Source organism: Bombus pyrosoma, linkage group LG7 (assembly GCF_014825855.1).
Source record: "Bombus pyrosoma isolate SC7728 linkage group LG7, ASM1482585v1, whole genome shotgun sequence".
NCBI lineage: Eukaryota > Metazoa > Arthropoda > Insecta > Hymenoptera > Apidae > Bombus > Bombus pyrosoma.
The window spans coordinates 10,173,343-10,186,238 of NC_057776.1; the positions used below are offsets into that span (position 1 = coordinate 10,173,343).

Sequence of the window (12,896 nt, forward strand, 5' to 3'; positions counted from 1 at the left end):
CACTACTTTTGCCATGTTTCTAATTCTATTATTTAAAATCACAAACTTATTACATTTCGTTAATTTATCCAGAAAAAGATGTTAATACATACTTCATATCTTATTTCATATTTTAAAAATACACATCCATATTATGTCCTGTTACATTTTTCATACAACTTTTTGTGAAGTACAATCTTATTTGACTGAAAAAGAGAATAATAACAGAGTCAATGAAAATATAATTTTAGTTGAAAACTCATGAGCACATTTCAGTTGTATCGTTCTGCCATCTTACGACCGGCGTGACAAGTAGAAGCTAAATGGCAGTTATGGCTGCCATCGCGAGGCCTTTAATTAGTGACAAGTGATTCGGAAGGGTGTTTTTCATTTTCAGTGTTAAAGGGATCGAGTATAATTTGTTAAAATTCATAATATAGGCCCTTATGGGCCTCGATATTCAGGTAAGCGTGCGAATCTTTTTAAATTAAAACTACTATATCCAAATATTTAACGCTTTACGTGGTTATTGCACACCCTTGTTCCCACGCACGACTTTTTACATTTTTCTTTTGAAAAAATTTTGTTGTTTTTGCAAATGTCATTCGTACATCTGTATTTGTCTGAGTCGATATTCACGGGTATGGCTGGTCATAGTTCGCTAATTGTAAATAGTCGTATCGAAACTATCCGGAACAAGTATGCAATCGTTTCAATTATGTCATTGGGATTTTCTTCCAACGAGGAGGCTAAAATTTCTTACTCGTATATCGCTTACGTTGCTTTTCATGGAAATTGAACGAGAGTATGGCTAATAAGGTTTTTATTGCAACTTCTAATAAATGTTTACTCTATTTTGGGGTTAAGTTGGGCCTCCCGCATTGACGAACGTTACTTCGAGGCATCGATAAGACTTGATACTCTTGTGGTTACTATAGACGCAGACAGATGCCTCTACGTGTAGTAATTTGAAAAAACGTTCCTGTTTTTTTTTTTTTTGATATATGGTGGTGTCCTGTTAAAAAAATCACGAAGCTTCTTCGTTACATTTTGTAAGTTATTAATTATTATAATCTTATCAGAAATTCTATACGAATTTATATGTTTTCAAAAATCAAGAGATATAAGCCGTATTGTGTATAGATACTTGTAGAGATATGATTATAGATACGTACTTGTAGATTTAGAAATTAATAACAAAATCTTTTGAACATTTCACACGATCTTTCGTCATGTATCGTTTACCATACTTATTGCGTTTCTGGAAAAATGTACTGCTAGTACTTCTCCACCAAGCTATCAATAATAAGGAAAAAATTAGACCACTGATAGATCGAACTGATCGACTCCACTTTCAGTAAATTTCTTAATATTACTATTACGATACGTTATTCGTATTTAATTTTTCAAAAACCGAACAATTAATCTCGAACAGTTATCTCTGTGATTTAAACGAAACGAAAAGAAGGGGAAGAAAGAGAAAGTTCATAATCGATAGCGTAAAACATCTAAGTAAGAAGGAGAAGAAAAAAAGAAAGAAAATTAAAGAAGGGGAGAAAAGAAGAGGGCCTTATAGCCCGATAAATTGTCTATCGCTTAATTGGCTAGTTTTTTTCTGGGCGTTCGATGCGAATAGTTCGACGAAAGAAAGAAGCAAGAATTGACAGTGATCGATTCGGTGGATTCGAGTGGATCGCGGTGGGTGGAGTGGAGAGGGAGGTTCGCGATAATTACAAACGCGTTTCTTGCTCGGTGCTCGCGCTCGTCGAATTCTGACTCGCGATTCGGCCAACGTGGCTCGCTTTCCGAGTTAGCCAGCGCTGCGGAATTTCGGCATTCCCCGGGAAAAAGCAAGCGGAGGCTTCTCCGATCGTCCACAAAAACTTACGCTTCCGAACCTGGCGACACGTGCTCCGACAGGACCACACACGTGGCTCCCTAGTTTCCACCCTTTCCCCCTTTATGTCTTCCTTATTTCGTTCAATTTTTGCACGCTTCCGATCGCGCCTCCCTCTTCGAGGAATCGAAAGGGGATCGGCATCGTTGCCCTACTCGTCTTCGATGCGGTTCGGACCAGACGCTTATCGAAAATAAGAAATTCAAGCTGTTCCATCATCATTTAATCGAGAAATTCATTTGATCGGAAACTAAATAAATTCTATTCCGATAAATAGAGTTCTATCGTATTGACATAATTCAATGTGTTACCGCGTAGGGACCTGTTGCTTCTTGGCTAGACATTTATGAACGATTTCGTCGCGTCGAAATTACGAAGCTTGCGAATTAGATGGCTAATTCAAGAGTCGTATTTGCGATAACAACACGCATTATCGCTTTGTGTATCGTATTTTATCAGCCTGTTACCATTTACCGCGTAGATTTGCCTGATGCAATAACACCATTCGTTGCATGCTTTATCTTATATGGAAACTATGTTTATTTCAAAGATTAGTTAGCCGTTTTAACGACGCACCACGTTATCCGCTATTTTTAAGCTTAAAGTTTTATCGATCGTCCCTATCTACCATCTCAAAGAGCAAAAGTTGCCTCGAAGATTCTCGATCTGATACGTCCATGGGCTAGTACACGGTACATAGATTCGCGTGTCGAGTCGCACCGATATTTATTCATGGCACTGGTCATGCAGTCGCGTTCGCACCTGCACCGACACCTCTCTGATAAAATCTACTCCTGTTGCTGGACATTCGATTTCCCGATTCACCTTTTATCTCTTTTTGCTTGACGTTGTTACCGGTTTTCAAAATTCGCGTGTACCGCTACTATGGAATTTCCTATACGTATACGGTATACCTCGGGTATTCCTGAGAATAAGTCAAAAATAAAAGATTAACAAAACTCTTTCCATTAATATCTTGCTTTCAACGTACAAGAAACGGGTAACCGTTGCATCGTTATTTCGAAATTATCTTCGCGAACAATACAATGTAATTGAGTGAGTGGCATGTGCAGCTTGTAAGCTCGCTGCCAAACTCATTGTTTTAATTAATCCGGATTTACGGTGCAAAAAGGCGAGTCTAAGGCGGACAAATGGTCGTGGTCTTCGGTGGGTTGGCAAGAGGCGCGGACACATCGGCGGGGAAACGGCGCTGACCTGCGAATGCTGTTGAATTGTTTCTAAAACAGCGACGCGGATAGTTGCTAATGATGTTCCCAGTGATATTTAGGTTGGACTGATTGATGACTCGCGAGGAAATTTGTTTTCTCGTTTTATTTAACCGCTACGGTGACAAGTATCATCATTTTGATTATCGGTGCGATCGCCGTTTATTATTTTCCACTTTGTAGTTACGATTCGCGCCTTTCTAATTCTTCCAGAGAAATACATTTAATCGAATCTGGAAGAAAATATTTTTTTCTTCCAATGACACAATGTTCTTTGGAGTAACTTTTCGTCTTCCATTTGATTTGCCGATCTCTTTCCGCGTGTTTCTATTAAAAAATTCTCGTTTGGTGGTTCTGGTATTACGGGTGACCTGTTACATGGTCAGTCGAATATTCTTATCGAACCAAGTGCATTAACTATGTCTCTCAGCGAACCGAAGCGTTCTGGAACTCAACCAACCTGCTTATTCTACTCTTAATGCATATACATATATTCGTGACAACTTAAGAACATAATGTAATCAAAGAGGTATTCACCTGTTGAAATTGGATAGAGTCCATTGACGTCGTCACACTTGCTTGCATTTCATTACCAAGTAAGATATGACTCTACTGCTAATCATAGTTCGGCCATCAGTTAGCTTTCCCTCTACGTTAAATTTTCTTTCGGATCTTCCACTATGTATTGTTCCAATTTTAGCTATAAATTCTAAATACAATCACGCGACAAACAATTGCTACAGAGTATAATTTTCTTCGTTCTGTTCTTTCAATTTCTTTCCTCTCCTTCTTTTTTTTTTTATTTTTTTGCTTGTTACACGCGTTGTCAATTTCGCGATAGAGCGCAAAACCCTTTTCCTCGTCGCGCGGTATTTTGAATCTGGCAGTGGGCAAAGCTGGCACAGATTACGCTTTGGCGTATTATTATGCGAAAGGCGTACAAGACGCGTAGGTCGGCACAGCGACGAGTATTATTGTCGTTTTGGCAGCTCGCGCGATTTTCGTGATTTAATGCACCGGATACCCTCGGGCGGTCGCGTTCTCGCCAATGCACTCGTCCACTCATTGAATTGTAATTCGCCTTTTTCGCGGTGTCCTACGAACAGTCTCTTTAGAGCTGCTGCGATCAGACTGCGATGCAATGTGGTGCATTAACGAAGGCATGAGGTATGCTCGTTGGTATGAGGAACTAGAGGATTTAAATGAACCTTTCTTGAATCTAATTCTTTGAATGGTAGTTTATTTTTATTCCTTCTACATGATTATATCTACATTCGCTGTTTGACCGTCGGCAATGTCATACTAAGTTGCCATATCTGATACCAAGTAACTGTTCGAGCACATTTTACAACATCAAAACGAGCATTTCCATCGCACTCTTATATTTTATCGGACGATCGACGACAGTAGAATTATTATACACTTACGATGTTTAAAGGTTTCTGTGACAGAAATTTAAATGTTGAGCGCTCGTTAATAAAGTCAAGGACACGATATTCATCCTTCTGGCCTGGTCGAATATAAATCATATTTTTATCGAAACGTACGGAATGAGCGTCCGGTTGTAATCCAACTTTCTCTCTCGTGAAGTAACCGCAACGAGATCGATATCCTCCCGCTGGTAAACAGATCATAATTTCTGTCGTCGAACACGCTCATCGTCTTGTTTTACGATGGCCGTACGTGGCCTGCCATTTCGTTCGAAATGAATTTCCAGCAGGGCTCCGAGTTTATCGGTAAGAGTGTTCGATCGGTAATTTGTATTTGTCGTAAAGGATTTTTATTCAGCCGACTGTCTCTTAGTCGATGATTCAACGGTTGGCCCCCTTGTCACCGCTTTGCCGTGATATCGAGCTCTTCTTTTTATCATAAACAGCTTCTTTTACAACTTACAACATTGAGTCAGGATCGAGCGTCGATGTTATCCATCAACCGTTAAATCGAAGAAAGAATTTTTTCTTCAAGGTAGAATAAGAGAGGCGTGTCGTAAACTCGTCTCGTGTGGCGCCTCTGACCACCAAGTAAAAACCCTTGTCGCGTGTAATAAGCTATCGTCGCTACCGATCTCGAAAATGAAGTTGTACTTCGTGCCAAGTTTCGTCGACTGCCAAATTGAAGCGGCCGTAATAACGCGACCGAAGATTTTGCACTCGTCGCTTTCACATTGCGTCTCTTCTGCATCCATCGTTTCATTTTTCATTATGTCATACGTCTACGAGAATTGTATCGATATCAACGAGCCTGATGACGATCGTCGGTTTCCACGTCAGGTGCGTGCTTTGGCATCGGTTCAACCGATTAAAAAATGCCCGCTGACGGAAGATTATTTTTAAAGCGTCGACCGCGCTACGTGGAAAGTTTCGTTCGCTATTCGTGCGTGGCAGCTGTCTTTGGGATATTAGAGTTGGGAAAGAAGAACAATCCCAGTAACTTGGCTTGACAGTAGAACGAGGAATGTCACGATCAGGCCGTCCGTATAGTTTATAGTCAGACAATCGAACATTTCTTCCTTACTCTATTTCAATCAAACCTGAGACGTTCAATTAAAAAGCGGAACGTGTCCTTGTAATTTTCCACTAAATATTCCTGTTGTATTCGTTTCATCGTCTACTTGAAGCTAACTAAACATCGTCTGTATAATTCTGAATGCAGAGATTCGACGAATGCGTCTTCTTAGAGAGAGAATTAGCACCGAATGTAGATTTCGTAAACTTGTTTTCTAGCAACAGGATTTATTATCAAAGTGGACACGCAGCAGCGTTGTTTAGATATTTAAACAACAGGTGCGACACGGTGTATATCATGTTCATTAGAGCGACGTTGTGTGCGAATTGTTCGCGATGCAACACACGAGACACGTTGTAGTGTTTCGGTGAAAAGCTGTTTGGCTGATGGTTAGATAGCAGGTAACAAAACGTCGTTATAACGCGTACGAGTGGGCGCAGTTGAGTGCGCTGGTCCGTATCCCGTTCCTCTTCCACTTTCATGCTTTTGACGCAGGTAATAGCAACCGCGACGTTCACTTTGTACCGTTTCGATCGCGATTTCTTCCCGGATGCGCTAATTTAACCCTTTCGAGTTATTACGCTGGCGAGCAAGTTGGCCGTTTCGGTCGATGCAAAGCGTGAAATTTCATTCGGCACCTAAGTAAACGCGTTCCATCTAACGACGTTACGGAAGGTGCCTCGAAATTGGATCTTTCATCGTCGCCGTCTATTTAGAATCTAATACTGCGCACATGCACGATTTTGTGATTCCTTTCAATGGTTTACTAAGCAGCAAAGCTAAATATCGCTTGGCAGGTATGTATTTTTCAGCAAGTATTAATTCATCACAGCTGATTTTACTTACTGCATCCAGTTAACCATTTTCAACGATGCTTGTATTCATACATTTTGGCATTCTACCATCTATTTGCGATTTTTATGGGGACAGACCGAAAAGCTCGAACGATTCGAACGCGAATCCAACGCAGCTGATGTTATTGGGCGCATTTTGTTTTAACCATTTTCAAGGATACCTCGTGCATTCCTTAGCTTTTAGCGTTTTGTAACGTAGGTATTGGAGATTTTAGAAGGACGATTCGAAAAGTTTGAGAAGTGGACGAATTTTTGCGAAACCCTCTCGTCGTACGAAACGAAAAAGCTTTTTCGTACGTAGAATAACTGACACGGATAATTTCTCCGGATCACCTACATCGACGATTTATGCAGGCGTGACGGCTAATAGCCGATAAGATCAACGATCGCGATTACTCTTATCGGGTTCGATCGATGCGGACGGTGGTCACGCGCTGCGAGTAGAATTTTCGTAGCGCGGAATCGGTTCGTTGGCGGAGGAACGAGGCGTGTAGCAATCATTTGGAATCGAAAGCATCGATAAGCGATAATTCGAAATCATTGATCGTACTGTGGTAGAGTCAAAGCTACCTGTGACGGTAATTTATCGAGATTGTTAATTATTTAATCGGCAGGCTGGCGATCAGTAAATTGTACGTTCGTATGGTGGGCAAATTTATGGGGCGAAACGGTTTACAGCGGATTGCGGTTTTGTTCGTGTTTGGATGTCCGTTTGGGCGTTCGTTTCTAATTCAAGCTTTGTCGGACATCGCGGACTTCGCACCTGTCATCCGCTGCCAAATGTCTCGAATCATTAAAACAGAAAACGTAAACGTTTATGTTAAAAGTATCTGTTGAAGACATAAGACCGCCACTTGGCAGTGATGCTTTTGCCAAATACTTGTGCACCCGTCGGTCTTTCGGTTTACAGTCGCGTTCGCTTAATGACTCGTCAAATCGGCCGGCGCTGCTCCGCTCTGCTACTTGAAAATTGCTCGCCGCAAAAAATAGCCCTCTTTCTGATTACCTGTTTGCTTGTTCCTTGAAACGCACAGCTCCAGGCAGGATTCTACAGACATTTAACACACAGGACAATTTTCATATTCGGTTAAGGGAATTTTAACGTAATTGCTAACGTCGTTAATCATACAGAAAATACAATTATTCGATGATTCTATCGCAATAATCGAATTTGTAGTTTCGTCATGGATATTCCAATGAATTTGTGTTATACGAATGAACGCGGCAACATTTGCTAAGCGTGATACGTCGAGGAATGCGGCAATTTAGCCGGCTGACATTAGACGAAGGTGCGAGGAATTTCGGTTGTTACGTATTCTGGGTATGGCGTAATCGGATGTTTCGTACGTCCGGTCCGGTATGAATTATTTCAGCGTGCTCGAGTTATCACATTCTTGATTCTCGAAATAAAGATCGTCTCGGTCACGAAGCGGGGAATCTCGGGGCGCGGGAACGCATTTCCAAAAATTGAAGAGACCGTTGCCGGGCAACAGCACCTGTCCGACGTCGTCAGCCACTGCTCTGGATTATTAGCTTCCGACTGGCTGAGCTCGCGATTTACACCCTGTATGTGGATTTATTGGTTGGTCGGCTGGAATTTGCCCTTTCCGAATCCGTGGCGTTGCCCGATTCGCGTTCCTGTTTTTGTTATACAGCTGAGTTAGCTGCTTTGTCGCGTGACACGCAACAATGTACGCGGAACGGTTTGCTAAGACGTATTTGCCTCCTATTTCCATGAAATATTATTTCAGAAAGTTATATCTTCGAATATAAATATTAGCATTTCTTCGAAGGTCATCTTTAAAAATAATACGAATCTTTTCTCTCTATGAAACGTGTTCCGAAACTGTAAAATTGGTGTCATTAGCGAGAATTAAGCGACCTTCTACATAATGACTGTCGGAGTTAGAGGTCACGTTTGTAGGTTGTATTTTTTAAACAGTTATATTTGTCCCCGTTTAAACGATAATGATGCAACGACTGATTTTTTTTTTTTGTATATTCGAGCGACAGTTTTAAATAAAATTTTCTTAGTCAGATAATTACACGGCATCTTTTTGGTTACAGTTGGAGGAACGTGCGAAAATTTGAAACCGATGTACGAGCTCGATCGTCGGCAAAACCCTCGAGGGACTTTCCGATAGTATTTGCCTTGACAGTTGGTAAGCAAAGGAATTCCTTGTGTTTCGTCGCGGATCGTGTAAAAATCGGTCACGAGATCGTCGTAAACAGGCATCGTCGACACTAGAACCCGAAATAGTTAAGCCGAATTCTCAGACCAGCGTCGGCTTAGACGTTCGCCGTTGCCATTTGACAACGCCTACGCGTCAGCCGCGTCTGGATTAGAATTCACTGACAGATTTAGGGCCGGTTTCGTAATACCGATTAAAGTCATCGTAAAGCCTTAAAACAAATCGCGCGGGTACATCCTTCGAGAAGGATCTATCTATCCAAACCTATCGGAGAAATCGTGTAACAATCGTTCACTGATTCTATCACCTATCTATGATTCTTCGTAAAATCGACCGCGTAAAATATTCGTCCATCGATTTCTTTCAACATATTACGATATCTCGTTCGCTTCGTTGCAATAAATAGAGTTCGGTTAAATAAATTTCATCGTACCGCCAGTGAGAAAAATCAGCGATAAATTCGCTCGAACCATTAAATCGACTCTGCTCGCGAGCCTGTCTTTCGGTTGACATTCTTGTCTATTCGTTGGACAAATAGACGTTGACGATCGTTAACGGGACGATTTACGTTCGCGACTATCCGAGACGGGACGTCGCGTCGGTCAAAACGCGACGAAAGCTCGTTAATTGAACGTTTAATTGAACGGTCCGAGGGAGATAACGTCCAAGGGGGGAGGGGGGGAAGATGGAGACAACCGGTAGCGAGAAGTCGTTTGAAAGTCACGAGGTTCGAATAATTCAAGCGACTCGAAAACGATCGAGAGGAGTAAGGAAGGATCGACACGCGGGTAAACCGGATCGGGACTGGCGATCGAGTTTCCGATTCCTCGAGCCGCGACTCGATCTTTCCCGTTTACGATCGCGGCCACGCTGCCAGAGGGATCGTCGTGTAAACGCATCACGCGGATCGATCCTAATGATTTCCCTTTAGGAAGCGAAACGCCTGGACGCCGATTCACCGAGACCAGTTTGTCTCGTCGGACAATAACGACGATGCTGGTGGCGGCGATCCGCCGCAATGAATTCTAATTACCGCCGCGGTACTCCTCGATGCTATTTATGACGGCCAACTTTATATCTCGCTTTGCCACGGATGCGACTCCTTCCTTTTTGCGCGAACCGACATAGGTAGAATTGGAAGCTCTTAGGCGAGATTGCTTCGATTTCCGAGTTCGTTGTATCTCCGCTGATATCGTCGCTCGTCGTGTGTTCCTTTATTTATTTAATCCCGATACTTTGAATGTTGCGTATTTAGGCTGTTTGATTTTTCTATTTACATGCTGCTTACGTCTATACGTATTTTCTGTCATACGATGAATGATCTCTGTTCCTGCGCAAAATGTTCTTTCTTTATTCCTGATGGCGAACGAGTCAGAGAATAAAGCATACGGAGTAATAGACACGCGTAACAAGGAAACCATAAAGATCATCTAAAGTAGAAGGTTGGAACATACGGAACAGTCAACTTAATTCCTCGCAAAGATAAGTCACCGAAGAACCTGGCTAATGTAACGTAAGCACACTTATCTCCTGCGACCGGCTATGATCTACGATACTAAAAGAGTGATAAACGTGTTTCTCCTTCAGCAGCATCTTAAATCAGACTCGTGTTCCATCGATCAAACGGAAGGTAAATCCCACCCCAAATGGTTAACGGGGTCCCCAACACTTTAACCCACGGCTTATTCTTGGCGAGGCGGATGAAGCTATACCATGGCAGTCGTAGCCGCAATTAAAAATAACTATGGCAGGGAACTATGTCGCATCTCCGATGCAACGACTCGTTAATGTTGACGAACCACGGTCGTGATAATTCCTTAGGTAGGATCAAGCCAGCTCTTCTTCAAGTCTCTAGGAATCCTTGGTATAGGTAGCTATCCACGGGTGTCCCCGAAGTCGCGGTAACATGGGACGATTGCTTAAAACAGGATTACGAGGCGAACGCACCACGGTGACGAGTCGAGTAGTTTGAATAATCCGTCCATTCACCGAAAATCATTCTACGCGAGAACGCGTGAATGGAAAGCTGGATCGAGCTTCGGCCTAATCCTCCGATGTCCGTTCATGTTGACGTAAGTGTCACGTGGCGTAAAGGTCTCATCTCTTTTCTCTCTTCTCTTTTCTACTAGATGTTGGTCTATCGATCGTCTCGCTCGTTCCGCTTTCTTCTTGTGCTGGTACACGGATTCGTTGGTAGCTCGAGGTGTTTCTTTTTTTATCCTTGTCTTCGGCCAGTCACAGCTTTGTCTCTCTTTCTCTTGTTCTGACGTTCGTTCTCTTTGCGTAGACTTGGCTCTCCCTTGTCCATCTCTTCGCGGCTTGCCTCGCACCAGGAGGCAAACCAATTACATTATTTATAACTTTGAACTAATTTGATTATACGACGGCGCCACGCGTCGCCTGCCCCATCAACGATGCCGTCGTTCCTTTCGGTTTAAAACATTTATCGAGATCCACGGCGATACGACTTCGTTTTCTTGCTATTATTCGCGATCACGTTCCTTCCTTTCCATCTTCCCGGGTTCTATTTGGTTTTAGTCGATGCTCAGGTATCGTTCGTCCTGCCTAGGATCAGACATTCTTTGGCTAGCTGGAGGTTGGAGGCGACACGTCGCGGAGGATATAATTGGAACTCGCTTTTACGATTTAATCCATTTCTATTAGAAGAGTTCCGAAATCGTTGCCTACGTCGTATAGTGCGATTAAGTTTTTCGAAGACAGCCTCGCTTCGAACTTTGAAATGGTTTCGCGAATCATTTTTTTCGAGCTAACTAATCCTCTGATGGAAACGCAAAACCTGCGACACGAAACGCTTGTAATCGGAAGACCCGGATAGACAAAAATAATAATCCGACGAGCAGTCGGCGGGCTACGATTATTAGGAACGACTAGGAACGTCAGAATCCCGTCAAGCACAAAAATAAAAACGGTGGTCCCATCGCGTAAGAAGCACGAAAGAGGAGGAAAGGAGGAAAGAAAGAAGAAGTTATCCGAGTTGGCTGTTTGTCCGCGCGATGACGTCAGTGGATTCGTGACTAGATCAAGGTGCCGAGGAGAATCGTAATTGTCCGCTGGACCTTCTTTCGTTTTGACCAGATCACGCATCATAGCGAGAGCCGGTTCGTTCTAGCGTAGGGGGCAATCGCTCGGCAATGAAATCCAAAGCGGTTACATCAGTCATCGCGTTGTCTTTAAGCGATATTTGTATCCAAAATTCAGTGGAACGTCCTCTTCGTTCGCCTTTTCGATAAACGACTACTGTTCAATTTTGTTCGTTCAACCGGTTGGCTCGATACAGCCTAATGAGAGTTACATACACCACGTACATCGTTCCGATGAATACACAGATTCAATAACCAGTTAGCTGTTGCGATCTGTTTGAAAACTCCGAAAACTGTGTACCTGAAATGTGTCGTAAGAAGCAAGAGACGACGAGTATACTCGTGAAACACAGAGTATGCGTGGCTGTTATAATACAGAATTAAGTTGCAGTGAAATGAGCTGCTGTTTTATTTTTTAATTTTATTACCGACGAGGCTCGTCATGGTACAAAATATTGTCATTTCTTCGTGACGAGTATGCTCGTCAAAAGCAGCTCGTCAAAACGAGGAGAAATAACGAAAACTGAGTAGAAAAATCGTGTTTTGTGTTTTTGTTGTCTACCTTGAGCCTGCTACGATCCTCGAATTTTGCTCTGGTTCCAGCAAACTATTTTTATGAGAACTATCGAGAGGCAAATCACGCGCGTCAACTATCATCCTCTCGTTTACCTCAAACTTGGAAAATTCCTCGACGACAGAAAAACACATCTGGGTCACAAGTGACGAAAGGGCGCAGCTCGAGATAATGCGATTAAAATTTCTTATGAAAAGAATCGATTAACAGAGCACGTACGGAGAAAGAATGGAAAAAAAAGCGTGGAATCGATCGGAATTCGTTGGAAGCGTACCGTTACGGTGGATTCCCACGAAACAACGAGCGGGAATTCGTAGCTGGACGGGTTGGTTGTGCGCAAATGAAAGTTGGTCCCGGGGAAGCGTGTCGATCCATACATAATTCTGTCCCGTCTTTCTTGTTCGACGGCAGTCCCTTTTCACCCCGTGGTTTCGGCGCACGCTGTAAACATATAAATCCGCCGCGTATAAATGCATCTCCGGGTTTTACGATCGCCGGCTGTAAATTTCCGCCGGCGTTGAAACGGCCATATAAACACGTACTGGCTCGCGGCGTTGTTCCGCGCCGG

The 12,896-nt window shown here is 42.8% G+C and overlaps 1 long non-coding RNA gene across 1 annotated transcript in view; it reads left to right on the forward strand.

The window, feature by feature from the left end:
• The first annotated feature begins 310 nt into the window (after nt 1-310).
• The window catches only part of LOC122569839, a 55,823-nt gene continuing 43,237 nt past the window's right edge, over nt 311-12,896 (forward strand). The window contains exons 1-2 of the long non-coding RNA XR_006317591.1: nt 311-443; nt 8,529-8,623. This is a non-coding gene — a long non-coding RNA (uncharacterized LOC122569839). The remainder of the gene's footprint in view (nt 444-8,528; nt 8,624-12,896) is intronic.